Below are 14297 nucleotides of genomic sequence, written 5' to 3'. Positions count from 1 at the left end.
AGCTCTGCCCTCCCTTCTGTTAACACCAGCCAGACCCCCTGTAGGTCTAACCCAAGGTTTTTCTGTAGGACACCTTGGCCTACCTGGGAATGCTGGAAACATGTTGTTAAAGGAATCAAAACATTAAAAAATTTAAAAAAATTTTTAAAAAGGTATATATACCTACATTCTCTATCTATGTATATACCTATCATCTATCTCATATATATAAAGATATATTTCTATCTATCTATCTATCTATCTATCTATCTATCTATCTATCTACCTACCTATCTATGTATCTATCATCTATTTATCTATAAAGAGATTTTGTTTATGGTATTGACTCATGCAACTAGAGAGGCTGGGAATTTCTATGATCTGTCACCTGCAAATTGGAGACCCAGGACAATCAGAGGAATAGTTGGAAGGTCTAAGAGCTGACAGTCAATGCTATAGATTCTGGTTAGAGTCCGAAGGCTTGAGAACCAGAACCAGCAAGGGCAGGAGAAGATTAACACTACAGTTCAGGCAGTCAAGTAGAGAGCGAGTTCAACCTTCCTCTGCTTTTTTGTGTTATTCAGGCCCTCACTGAATTGCATGGTGCCCACCCACGTTGGGGAAGCCATCAGCTTTATTGAATACATCAATTCAAATGCTAATCTGTTCCAGAGACACCCTCACAGATACAACCAGAGATAATGTTTAACCAGCTATGTGGGCACCTCTCTGGCTCAGTAAGTTGTCAGATAAAATTAACCATGACAATTTTTATTCAGTTCTGTGTATTCTAAAATTTCCTTTGAGATTTCCTCCTTAATGCATGGATTATTTAGAAGTGTGTTGTTTAATTTTCAGTGTTTATAGGTTTTCCTGTTGAGTTTTGGTATTGATTTCTAGTTTGATTTCATCATGGGCAGAGCACATATTCTGTATGATTGTATCCAAATTTTGAAAAGAGAAGATTATTCATTTTGATGACTCTCACTCTTTGAATGTACAGCAGAAACTCATGTACTGTAGGAGGAAGTTTAAGGGGGGCATGCAGCTTCCTCTGTGTGAGGTTCAAGAGCTGTCATTGTGTTCTGTGTAAGCAGCCTCCAGGATGCCCCGGGATGAAAACAGAACCCTGGGCAGTGGGGCCCAGACCAGGCATCTGGTTATCCACGTGGGACCTGAGTCCCCCAGTGTCAGAACAGGGTCCCTCTAACTGACACAGTGTTGGTCAGTTTGGTCTGCACCAGCAGCATACACTCGGTAGTGAGTATGGGCATGGAGCCAGTCCTGAGTCATGGGGAGGAGCTCACCCACAGGCCCATGAGGCAGCAGAAGGCTGGGTCCTGGTTGGAGGCCTCAACTACCCCAGTGGCTGAGGAATCTCACCCACAGCAGCCTCTTCTCCTGGGTCGCTTGGCACAGGCAAGGTATGTATGGAATGTGAGACACAGAAGACAGTCTTGGTTAGGGGGTTAATTTGGGAGGGATGAACCAGAGCTCAGGGAGAAGGAGACACAGGTTGAGGAATCACACTTGATCTGGGCCACACATTTGCTCTGTGCTTCTTTTAACTACAGGGAAAGGCAGCTTCTTCTGACTCTGACTGCTGGGACAGCTTGTCTCATCAGCTGTGTCCTGTTCCTTGAGCCAGAGGTCAATAGGAATCGGGGCCCCTTCTGGTCCTCTTAGCTTGATGAGTAAACCTGGTGAGAATCAACACCACCTTTTCTGGATGCCGAGTGTCTTCCCTTCTTCCGCAGCCCTCTAAGGTGGTATTGGATATGGGCAGCGCTTATCACCTCTTCAGGGCATGCTGGACCTGCTCTTGTGTCCCCCACTGGGGTGTGTGGCAGAGCTTGGTGGCTGTGTGGCTTGTATGTGGCCCACTTGGCTCTGCCCACCTCCATGCCCCATGGCAGTAGCAGCACCACTCAACATGTGCTTGTACATGCGTGACTCAGCGACTCCATCTGTAATCCTGCAAATGTACTCACCATCAAGTGAAAACTAATGACAAAGGCATTCACTACAGCAGGGCTTGTGACAAAAGTTGGGAAACAACTAAAGCTCATGGCTTCATCCATTCACACAAGGGCATGTGTCTGCCACTGGAAAGCAGGATCCTGTGAATGAAGATATTTTGATATGTGCTCAGTAAACTCCCACGTGTAGGAAAACACTGGCATAAGTGTCCTCACACATGCTCACGTATGCCTGGGCATCCGAAGACTCGGCACTGTCAGGCCGCGGCTGTGGCCTGGGGGCATGTGTGTCTGCACACTTATTCCCTGAGTCATTCTGTTTTCTTTGACTAAATCAGGACTCCATCCCCTTTAAGCCTGTTTTCCATGTCCTTTTATTATATGGGTTTAAAATCCATTCACAACTTTATAAAAACATCTCTTTGGGGAAAAATGAGCCTGGGAAGAAAGTGCGAGTTACGAGTCCTGTTTTTCCTAAGGACTATCAACGTTCACCCTAGTGTATTCAAGTCGTTTTCAGGAGCCACTTGGGAATTTCCTGTTTATTTACTGGGGATTCCAGACAAACCCAGACTCCAGTTCTGTACAGCATGGCCAACAGCAGCTTTGGCCAACTTGCTGTCTGAGCTGGAGCTAAGAGCAGGTCACCTCAAACCTTCCTACACTGCCTACTCTTGCCCATGGCAGGATCTGCATATGGAGGCAGAGGGGAGCCCCAGGACCAGAGGGAAACCCCCTCAGGATGCCTTCTAGAAAGGGAAATTTCATCAGAATCTCAGCCTGCAACTGAGAGACGTAAAAATGGTCTGTTTCTCTTCCTTGGCCTTGCACAAACATAGATGTGGCATGTTGCAGAGAAAGAAACATGCCCCAACACATGTGCACAGACATGTATGACCTCAGAGACCCACAAACACTTCAGAGATGGAGACACAGAGATGGACACGGATACACAGAGACACATAGGTGCTCATACACATAGACAAACAAACACATACACACAAGGACATTCACAGATACACACGGGTACCCACAGACACACACAGATGGATACACACACACTGACAGACACTCCCAGACACACACAGGGACCCACAGATATACCCAGGAATGATGCACACAGACACACAGACACACCTACATAAACACTCACAGGCACACACACACAAAGCCTCACATATTCCTGTGCTCAGCCAAGGCTTCTTGTACCCTCGTTACAGCAGAGCCAGGCTTGTGGCTGGGACCACAAGGTCCCACCTGACCCTGACTGTGGAGCTTTTCCTGATGGGCAGGGAGGTTTGTCAGATGTTTCGGCCTCACACCCACTTCCACGCCTCAGGCAGATATGAGGCCTCCTTTCTGCACCCCTCTCCGCTCCTTCCCCCGGCTCTCATTGCATGGGGTCTCCAGGGACTTTCCCCAGACTCTGCTTTTTGAGGTCTGAGGTCCCCAAAAGGTTAGTTCTTCTCTCACCTTTGACCCATATTTTAGAACTAAGTAATTTCTCTACAACCAGAGGGGAGTAGCCTCAGTGTTCCAGGGCTGTTGGGGCCAGAGAATTTGAGCAGTAGACAGTCTCCCCGGAGCATTGGAGCCATTGGGCACATCAGCAAATGAGTCCTGGGCTGCCAAATCCCACAATGCCTCCTCTGCCAGCAGGCTTGCCAGAGAAGGTTCTACATATCTTTCCTTTTCTTCTTGCTCTGCTTCCCCACTCAAGAGAAGGCCTTCTGGTCAAGGGAGTCAGATTTGAGGATGTTGGGTCATGGATTCTGGGGACGAAGTTTTCATAATGGTTTCATGTCAATACAACTAGGGAGGGCCACCTCTGTCCATGTTGTTGGTGAGAACACCTGTCCCTCAGGAGTCACCAGGATAGGACTGGCAGAGAAAATACTGGACACCCGTGAGTTAAAGACTAACTGCTAATATGTCCCCAAAACTCATATGTTAAATCCGAATCCCCAATGGGATGGTATTGGGAGGCAGAGTCTTTGGGAGATGACTAGGTCATGAGGGAATGGGTTAGTGCTCTAATAAGCAACCCCAGAGAGCCAGCTGTCCCCTTCTGCCCTGAAAAACCCCAGCAAGAAGACAGCTGTCTTTGAACTAGAAAGAGGGTTCTCACCCCACACTGAATCTGCTAGTGTCTACCTGGATCGTGGGACCTCCTGGCCTCCAGAACTGTGAGAAATAAAGTTTCTGTTGTTTGTAAGCCACCTATCTGTAGGGTTCTAACAGCCTGAATAGATTCAGATTCCAGTTAAATTTGAGTGGAAATTCAATGGAACTTTTTTAGTATAAGTGTGTCCCAAATACTGGATTCAATTTACTTAAAGATTGTATTCAATGTTTATTGGAAATTCAAATTTAACTGGGCAGCTCTAGTTCATTTCTTCTTTCTAAATCTGACAACCCCACCTAGGTTCTTCTTTTGGAAGCTCACTTTTCTTCACCAGAGTAACTGATAGGGGAGAGGCTGGGTGGGCTGCAGGCTTGGTGTGATGGCACACAAGTTCTCTTCTCCACAGGACCTTGGCCCTGCTAGGAGATGGCTCCTAGGATGCTCCCTCCCCAGTCATGTTTTGCCTCAGGTGCTCTGCACATGCTAACAATTTAGTGCTCCCAGCAGGGGTGCTCCCAGTTTTCTTGAAAAGTGCTGGCTCCAGTTGTTCCTTTTGTTCTGGCTCAACCAGAAGGTTCCTTCACCTTCCCACCATCCCTGCTGGGTCTGGAGGGGCCTTAGGACTAACCTTTGCCCTTCATGTTGGGCCCATCAGTGAGCTTCTGGACAGCTGTTTCTCCCAGTCTTCCACGAGGTCATTGTAGAGCATGAATGGGCCACAGGGTGTGCTTGGTGAGGATGAGATTGAATCCAGGACTTTCCTCAGGTGTATTCCTGGTCCCAGAGAGGCAAGCTCTTGTAGATCTCTGAAGATGGCCCAAGAGGAGGAGAAGCTCAGGCCCCTTGCAGACCCCAGTAGCTGCTTCTTGCAAACCTAACCTTTGATAAGTTAGGTGGCCTGATGATCCATACAGACCAGTGAAGCCAGCTTTAGATATTTGAAGGCTGGTGTGGAGATGGGGGAAGAGGAGGGACATTAGGGCAGCTCTGGTCCTATCTTGTCAAAGTCTCCTTGATGTCACCACATGTGGGTGGAGTCACTGGCTTTTATGCGATGGACCTGAGCTGAAGTTTTACAAGATGAGCGTTGGCCAGGTCCAGGGAAACCTCAGTGGTCCCCATGGAAGAGTATGTCCCTGTAGCTGGAGTAGGGGCACTTATAGAGAAGGAGTAGCCAAAATTCACCAGAGACCACTGGGGTGGGAGGGGCCAGAGTTGAGCATCTACCAGCATGCCTAGCCATGGCACTATGGAGAGTGTTGTGAAGGTGGAGTCCCCAGACCTCAGCTAGTTCCTGGTCACAAAGCACTTCCCTGGCTGTCTCCTCCTGCCTATCCCACACCCCCACCTGATTACCAAGTTTGAGAGTCTGGGGTGGGCATGGGGAGCAGGCTCAACTGGCTCCTTACTGGCAAATCTTGGTGCTGGGATCCACATCCGAGCTCCATCTGCTGTTTCTCCATACCTTTCCAGAAGAGAAGGGGGCCTCCCAACTGAGCACTCACATGACATACCATATGTATATATACCCACCAAATGGATGCAGACCCCACATCTCAGACCTGTCTTCAGTTCAGAGATTCTCTCTTCAACTATGACTAATCTGCTCTCTTTTTTGCAGCAGCAATTTTGGGTATTGGTTGTAAGATATAGAGACTATAAGGGGGGGAATAGTACTTAATATCAATGGTACATCTCATCGTGATTATAATATTATATTTTGTGTCATTAATTTTTCCTTAGAACTGTGATGAAAGCCATTACATGATCTTGAGTATACACACAATACAAACACAGCTTTACATGAATTACTTTCCTAAGAAACATTATATTTTAAAATATTGAAAACTCAGTATCTGTGCCATTGATTTACAGTTTGATTTACTGAAGCAAAAGGAGAAAAGCATTCAAATAGGAAGGGTTGTGCTCATAATCATCAATCTCTTAAAGTGAAGAATGTTGTCTTCTCCTTTGTACCTACCACAGGTTATACAATGTCCTGAGAAGATTCATTAGGAGAAAAATGTCATCACTGGTTCGAGATCTTGCTTTGGGAGGAACTAAAGAGAAAAACATGAACTTTGATCTTTTCAAATGAGGGGTCTTAATTTTCCTTTCTAGTTTAACACAGTTTAGTTTTTTTTTTTTTGACTTGACAGATATATTTATTTTTTAAATTTTATTTATTTTTTTAATAGTTTATTGTCTAGTTGGTTTCCATAGAACACCCAGTGCTCTTCCCCACAAGTGCCCTCCTGCATGACCATCACCCCCTTTCCCTTTCCCGCTCCCCCTTCAGCCCTCAGTTTGTTTTCAGTGTTCATGAGTCTCTCATGATTTGCCTCTCTCCCTCTCTCTAACTCTTTCCCCCCATTTTCCCACGCCATGGTCCTCTGTTAAGTTTCTACTATTTCACATGAGTGAAAACATATGGTATCTGTCCTCCTCTGCCTGACTTATTTCACTTAGCATGACACTCTCAAGGTCCATCCACGTTGCTACAAATGGCCAGATTTCATTCTTTCTCATGGCCATGTAGTATTCTATTGTATATGTATATACCACATCGTCTTGATCCATTCATCAGTTGATGGATATTTAGGCTCTTTCCATCATTTGGCTATTGTTGAAAGTGCTGCTATGAACATTGGGGTACATGTGCCCCTATCCACACTTTATATCTCACAGTGTCCTCAGGTCTAAAAGGAGTCTCTTGTAGACAGAAAATAGATGGATATTGTTTTTTTATCCATTTTGCTATTCTGTGTCATATGATTGGAGCATTCAGTCCATTTACATTCAGTGTTATTAATGAAAAATATGGATGTAGAGTCATTGTGTTCCCTGTAGAATTCATGTTTATAATGGTGTCTCTAGTACCTTGTATTCTTGGAAACACTTCCCTATAGAGTCCCCCTTAGGATTTCTTGTAGGGCTGGTTTGGTGGCGATGAATTCCTTTCATTTTTGTTTGGGAAATCTTTTATCTCTTCTTCTATTCTGAATGACAGGCTTGCTGGTTAAAGGATTCTTGGCGGCATATTTTTCCTGTTCATCACATTGAAGATTTCCTGCCATTCCTTTCTGGTCTGCCAAGTTTCATTAGATAGGTTTGTAACCACTCTGATAGGTTTCCCCTTCTATGTTAGGGCCCTTTTATCCCTAGCTGCTTTCAGAATTCTCTCTTATCCTTATATTTTTCCAGTTTCACCATGATATGTTTTGCCAAAGGTCAATTCGATTTATGTCTGAGGGGAGTTCTCCATGACTCTTGGATTTCAGTGTCTGTTTTCTTCTCCAGATTGGGGAAGTTCTTGGCTATAACTTGATGAAGCATCCCTTTAGGTCCTTTTTCTCTTTCTTCTTCTTCAGGAATTCCTATGATTTGGATATTGTTCCATTTGATTGTATCACTCTGTTCTTGAATTCTCCTTTTGTGCTCCTGGATCAATTTCTCTTTTTCTCAGCTTCCTCTTTTTCTATACCTGTGTCTTCTAATTCATCTATTCTCCTCTCTGCCTCTTCAATCCATGCAGTGGCTGCCTCCATTTTATAATGCACCACATTATAGCATTTTTTTAAACTCATCACAGCTATTTTGAAGATCCCTAGTTTATGTATCAATAGCTTCTTTGATGACTTTCATGCTTTTTTCAGGCCCAGCGATTAATTTTATGACTATTGTTCTAAATCCTTGCTCAGTTATGTTGCTTATATTGGTTTTGAGCAGTTCTGTGGCTGTGACTTCTTCCTGGAGTTTCTTTAGGGGAAGAGTTCTGTTTCTTCATTTTGGCTAGCTTTCTGTCTCTTGTCAGGGTTAAAAGCTTGGTATGCACTCTGCACCTGTTAGTACAGTATATTAAAGGAGGCTCGTTGACTATCCAGGGCCTGTCTGTTCAGGAAGTGTTTTTTCAATGGTGTCTCTCGGTGTCTCTTATTGTGCCTTTAGTTATTTTATTTCCCTACTCAGTGATATTTGGGACTCTCCATCATGTGTACTTTGGCTTTTTTCTTGACATAGCCCTTTATGTCATAGTCCAGCTCCAGCAGGTCCAGGGTTCCCTGCATGGCCATAGGTCCTTGGGGCATCTGAGAGCTGTAACTCATCCCTATCATGCCTTGTATATTAGGCTGCACAACAGAGACCATAGGAAATCCTTGCTGCTGCATTGGCATCAGTCCTGCTTGTGGGGGTCTTATTCCACCTGCAACAGGAAACAATAAGCTGCCTGCCCTGGCGGCCCCCGCGCCGGCTCCCACAGCCCCGCCGCCGCCAGCTCCTGCTCCCGGCCGCAGCGCCATCTTACTCCGGGGCCGCCGCCGCCACCTTACAAGCAGCTGTCAGCTGAAGACAGCCACTTAACACAGTTTAGTTTTAATGTATTGCTACGGTCTATAAATATTTGTATCCTTCCCCAAAAGTTATATGCTGAAATTCTAATGCTTAAAATAAAGATATTAGGAGATGGAGCCTATGGGAGTAGGTAGAGCCCCATGATGGCATAAGCGCCTTTACATGAGGGTCCCAGAGAGCTCCCCTGCCCCTTCCACCATGTGAGGATATGAGAAACCTGCAACTTGAGAGAGAGGCCTCTCTTGATCGTGCTGGTATCTTGACCTCAGACTCCCAGCACCCAGAACTGTTTTTTATAAGCTTGCCAGTTTGTGGCACTTTATCATGGCAGCCAGAGGGGATGAAGACATCTATCTAAATCATGGATTTTTGCAGGTTTCAGGCGAAGTCTAACATTGTTTATAGAAAACATATGAGAAGAAAGGTCAGAAGAGATAATCTCACCTTAAATCATGACATCATTTATTCAAGTCCTACCTCAACTCATTCCCAGCTAGAGCCCAGCATTCCTGGATATGCCCCTGGTGTGTTCCAACAACTGAGGGATTTCTGCTACAATCATGCATTCTTCAATGTCTTGTTTATTAGCAAACTCCTCAATCTAGCTGTCTTTAGGGGCTCATAGACTAACATTTTATGGAATTCTTCTTTAAATTATAGAAATCCTTTTCTATGTACTGTCCATAATAACTACTAAGCTCAATGATGGCATAATAGTGTTAGTGGAGTAAATGCAGGAGGAAGAAGAAAGGTTCTTGGCCACCAGTACCTTTTTTTACCCACTTTCTCTTATGTATTACTTTTTATTGTAGGGGATGGATGTACAACTTCACTCATAGAAATGTGGTAAGGGGCAGTCCAACAATGATAGCTTTGTGCTTCTGGTGATGGAACAGTCTCTGTACCCTGGTGACAAAAAAAGTTCTCATTCTTGGGCAGCTAACACCCCGCCAGCCACCTGCACTGCCCAGCCTGCCATGACTAAGGCCAAGAAAAGCAGATAGATGTGCTACAGCCTCCATCTCTCATCCTGGCCTACTTCCTAGAAACAAAGAAGACCTACTCTAGGTCACTGCTGCTCCCAGCTACTATATCCTAGAATCAGCCATTCTCTAAGGAGCCCTGACTCATTTTAGTGGGAAATGGTATTTAGAAACCAAGATCTGGGTGTTGGGTGTGCTCCATCTCCTGGGTTGTCACTGCTTCCAGCTCCTCCCAGTGGATGAAGCCAGGAAACTTGTCTGTCTGAGCCCATTTACACACTCATACTTTAAATCATTTCTCTACTTGTCCTTGCACACTGAACTAAGCACACACTCACATCACGCTGATGTCTCAGACTGTGGGGCAGCCCCTCAGGAAGGCCTTATTCCCACCTCCCCCTGCTAATCGGTAACCTCAGTCTCCAACAGTGAGACACCGGCTCCCAACATCCACCGTGTGGTCACCTATTTGTTCAGTGCCACCCTTCAAGTGAAGCAGCTTCATAATTGTTTATCTTGTGAGAAACTAATGCAGTGCTTAAGTACAGTTGCTTATGTCTGTAAGTCTTTCAGTTTCCAATCAAAATACTGTTTTCCCAAGTGACTTAGGGCAGCTGCTTTTCTATACCTCCTTCCAAAAGGCCATGTCATACATTTGTTATGTGGTCAGAATCTATTGTCAGTATGTATTCTGTTCTGGGATCCCCCAACCCCTTTACATGCTCAAAGTTTGCATTTTAATGCATTCTTTGTGATGTGCAATTCTATGGTTTTGACAAATGCAGAGTTTTGTATCCACCACTCCGGTAGAAGCAGGACAGTTCCATTGCCCTAAAAATTCCCCTTTGAGGTCAACCACTTCCTGATTCCCCAACCCCAGAAACTACTGACACGTTTTCTGTCGTTATAGTTTTGCCTTTTAGCAGAAAGTCAAATAAATGGATTCATGCAATATATAGACATTTGAATCTGGCTTCTTTCATTTATGCTATAAAAAAGTTTCAAGTTTATGAAAATTCTTATTTTTTTAAAGTTTTATTTATTTAAGTAATCACTACACCCAAAGTGGGGCTCAAACTCAGGATTCTGAGATCCGGAGTTGTATGCTCTTCCGATTGAGCAAGCCACATGCCTCCAAATGTACCAAAATTTTAAATCTTGTGTTTTATCTCCCTGAAAGTAGTAAACACCTAGTTGAGAATCTGTGAGTGATATCTTCAATATCTGGAACTTGTGTGGGCTTGTTTCTATGGCTCAGTGTTGCTGCTAGTTTTTATTTTTGTTGGTTTGTCTTCTTGACTGCCTGATTTTATTTTATTTTGAGTCAGATATTATACATGCAAAGCTGTTTGTAGAAACACTTTGAAGGATAAGATAACATTATTATCTTTTTTACAGATAATTTCCAATTGCTTTCGGTATGTTCACAGCATATAAAATCTCTTTAATCCAATTCAGGAATTGAGATTTCCTGGGCCACTCTGATGATTGAAGCCAGGCTATAGTCCTCATAAAGGCCAATTTTCTTGCTTCTCTTAGAAGTTCCACCCCCATTAGTGCTTTTATTATTGATGGGCCCTGAACTTTGATGTTTCCCACGCCTGTAGAATTGGTACTCTCCCTTAGACTAAAAATTACCCCAAATGTTGTAATTCCGTGTAATCATGTTGCTAATCTGATGTCTTTTAGCAGCTGTTTCTTATGTTTTATGTAGTTTTTCTGGTCGTTGGATAGATTGGATGGATTGACTCAAATTACTCAATTTACCATAGGAAGGGAGGCTCCCGTACTTTACTCTGGCAAGCTCTCCAACTAGACCGTCCAACTTTTCGGATGACTGTTCACTATAAGCTTAGTAACTGGACTCCTTCACTATGGGTCATTGAGACTAGTTTCCAAGAAAGATCCATGAAGAGGATTGAGGGATGGTCTTGCAGGGTGCCCCGACACTTTGGCGCTCCGTGTCTATGCTTCTGGTGTGTACAGACAGATCCCAGGTGTGCTCTGAGGCTGAGTCCTGGGATCAACCTTCCTCCCTCCTTACCTTCATGGGGACCCCACTCAGGAATTGTTTCTCTTTTTTCCAGAAGCTTTATTACCAATATCTGAGTGTTCAAATGGAGAACAATAAATATTCCCACTGCTCTACCATGCACATCTTTGAGCAACACTATTGAAAGTTATCTCATGAACCGAAAGTCAGAGTGAAAATGACAAAGTCACTTCTTTTTTTTTTAAATTTTTCTTGTTTATTTTTGAGACAGAGAGAGACAGAGCATGAGCAGAGGAGGGGCAGAGAGAGAGAGGGAGACACAGAATCTGAAGCAGGCTCCAGGCTCTGAGCTGTCAGCACAGAACCCAATGCAGGGCTTGAACCCACAAACTGCAAGATCATGACCTGAGCCAAAGTTGAATGCTTAACTGACTAAGCCACCTTGGCACCCCATAAAGTCACTTTTTGAAGTCACTTCTCAAAGAAACTTCTTGGAGCTGGAAGGTGTCTTTGTCCCTTTAGGCTGCTAACAAGAAAGTGTAGCTGGGGGACCTAACAATGAACATTTATCTTTCATGGTTCTGGAGGCTGGGAAATCTAAGATCAAGTTTGAGCAGATCCAGCAGCTGATGAGAGCCCTCTTCTTGGTTTTCAGATGGCTATATTCTTGCTGTGTCCTCTCATGATAGTGCGAGGTAGTGGGCAGAGACGGGGAGAAACACAGACAGACAGGGAGAGGAAGCTCCTTGACTTCTTTTTATAAGATTACTAGTTCCATCATGACATGTTCTACTCACATGACTGAATCACCTCCCTAAATTCCCTTTCCAAACACTATCACATCGGGGGTTAGGATTTCAACAAGTGGATTCTGGAGCAGATGACACCAACATTTAGTCCATAACAGACAGGAAAGACTAAGGATTATTACAACTCTTACCTTAAAGCTTTTGGATGGGGCTAACATCCAGTATTCCAGATCACAGTCAGGTTCTGCCCAACGGCCCTTAGCCCTCTCCTTATTCACAGTTCTTCATTGTCCATCCTTCAGCATCTGGAGCTGATGGGCCTCCGGCAGTGGGTGCCCAGTGACTTTTCATCTGAGGTCACAAAGCACCTGCCACATGGCTCCCAGAAATCACAGTTATCTGTTGTGGGAAATAACCATATGTATTAACCAAGAGTCGGGTATTTTTCAGGGTGGGGAGGATATGGAGAGGTGCTTCCAAAAATATTCAAATAGGCCCTAACCTTGAGGTTATCAAAACCACTTTTAAGGAATTTTTGCTCTGGTGGCAGAACTTTGTGACCATATCTATTGTATTTCTCTTTGTTAGAAATACTCCTCATGGTAATTGTCTTGAGGCATCTAGAAAAGGCTTTTTGCAAACATGATACCAAAAAAATATTCTAATGGAGTTGATTATTTAAACAATTTTTTTAAACTTTTATTTATTTCTGAGAGACAGAGATAGATGGAGCATGAGCAGGGGAGGGGCAGAGAGAGAGGGAGACACAGAATCTGAAGCAGGCTCCAGGCTCTGAGCTGTCAGCACAGAGACTGATAAAGGGCTCAAATCCACCAACTGTGAGATCATGACCTGAATCGGAGTCAGATGCCCAACTGACTGAGCCATCCAGGCACCCCTGGAGTTGATTATTTTTAAGGAAAAAGTTATTTTTGAGGTTGATACCTCTTGTATTACTATTGACTCCTATTTTTTCAGCAGGGAAATGTATGGATTGGGTGTTTCCCAAAACCACTTGCTGGTTGCAAAGAAGCTGGACTTTATTTTATAATAAACTGTTGTGTTAAGCCTAAATTTCTGATTTACCATAGTAGGTTATAGGTTTCAGATCAAGTGAAGCAAAAATCTAGAGCTACAGAATCTATTGGTCAAGCCACTGGGTTTTATTTCTTCTTCTTTTTTTTTCTTTTTTAAAAGTTTATTTATTTTTTTAAATTTAAATTCAAGTCAGTTAACATGTAGTGTAATGATGATTTCAGGAGTAGAATTTAGTGATTCATCACTTATATGTAAGACTCATTGCTCGTCCCAATAAGTACCCTGCTTAATGCCCATCACCCATTTAGCCCGTCCCTTCACCCAACACCCTTTCCACAACTCATAGTTTGGTCTCTGTATTTCAGAGTCTCTTATGGTTTGCCTTCCTCTCAGCGTTTTGCTTCCCTTCCCCTGTGTTCATCTTTTTTGTTTCTTAAAGGGGCACTGGATTTTTAAAGGCGAAGTAGATTGTTGGTTTGTCAAATATTTACTGATTCCCCCCAGCCCTGTGTAAAAGGAAGAAAAACACTGAACACACTGTTGTGGCCTTTTTGGCATAGAAAATGGACGCTTTCACTGAGGTCCACAGAGAGGAGAGTGTAAGGGACCGCGGACTTCACAGCAGCCCCTTAAAGCCTCAGACTCACACGGCGGTGCCCACCACCAGGAGGCAGCACTTGCCTAACCTTTGCTCCAAGGCTGCCTTGTGGGTCGCTCCATCTGGAGACAGGCCGAGTATCTTCCCTTTACACAGAAAGCAAATACAAAAATCACACATGCATGGCCTCAAATTGCACTAAGTGTGAAGAATTAATACATTTACTACTGTAGAAATTTAAAGCTATTAACCAACGGATTTGGAATTAGGGCCGAATCCAAAGGAAACATTGCCACCTCGTTTCAGTCACTCTGGAGATGGGTACAATTCACGCTTCCTGGGACCCTTGGCATAATTTCTTTACTGGCCTAAAATACTTAGAAAACAAAAAGCAGTTAAAAGCACTGCAAGACTGAGTCTAAAAAAATTACCCTTTGTATTTCCTTACCATCTTTGGGGTTTTTAACTTACGACTTAAATGCAGCTTTGTGGCTCCTAAC

General features: G+C 44.0%; 1 long non-coding RNA gene across 1 annotated transcript; it reads right to left on the bottom strand.

Moving 5' to 3' along the window:
• Positions 1-731: 731 nt before the first annotated feature.
• LOC115301582 lies at positions 732-12467 on the bottom strand. Its single transcript, XR_003913175.1, has 2 exons — positions 12353-12467; positions 732-2099 (listed from the first exon to the last, which is right to left on the bottom strand). It is a non-coding gene; the product is annotated as an uncharacterized LOC115301582 (long non-coding RNA).
• Positions 12468-14297: the final 1830 nt, after the last annotated feature.

Source organism: Suricata suricatta, chromosome 9, assembly GCF_006229205.1.
Source record: "Suricata suricatta isolate VVHF042 chromosome 9, meerkat_22Aug2017_6uvM2_HiC, whole genome shotgun sequence".
Lineage (NCBI taxonomy): Eukaryota > Metazoa > Chordata > Mammalia > Carnivora > Herpestidae > Suricata > Suricata suricatta.
Note: the sequence above shows the minus strand (reverse complement) of the source record. Positions and strands in the feature narration are given on the sequence as shown.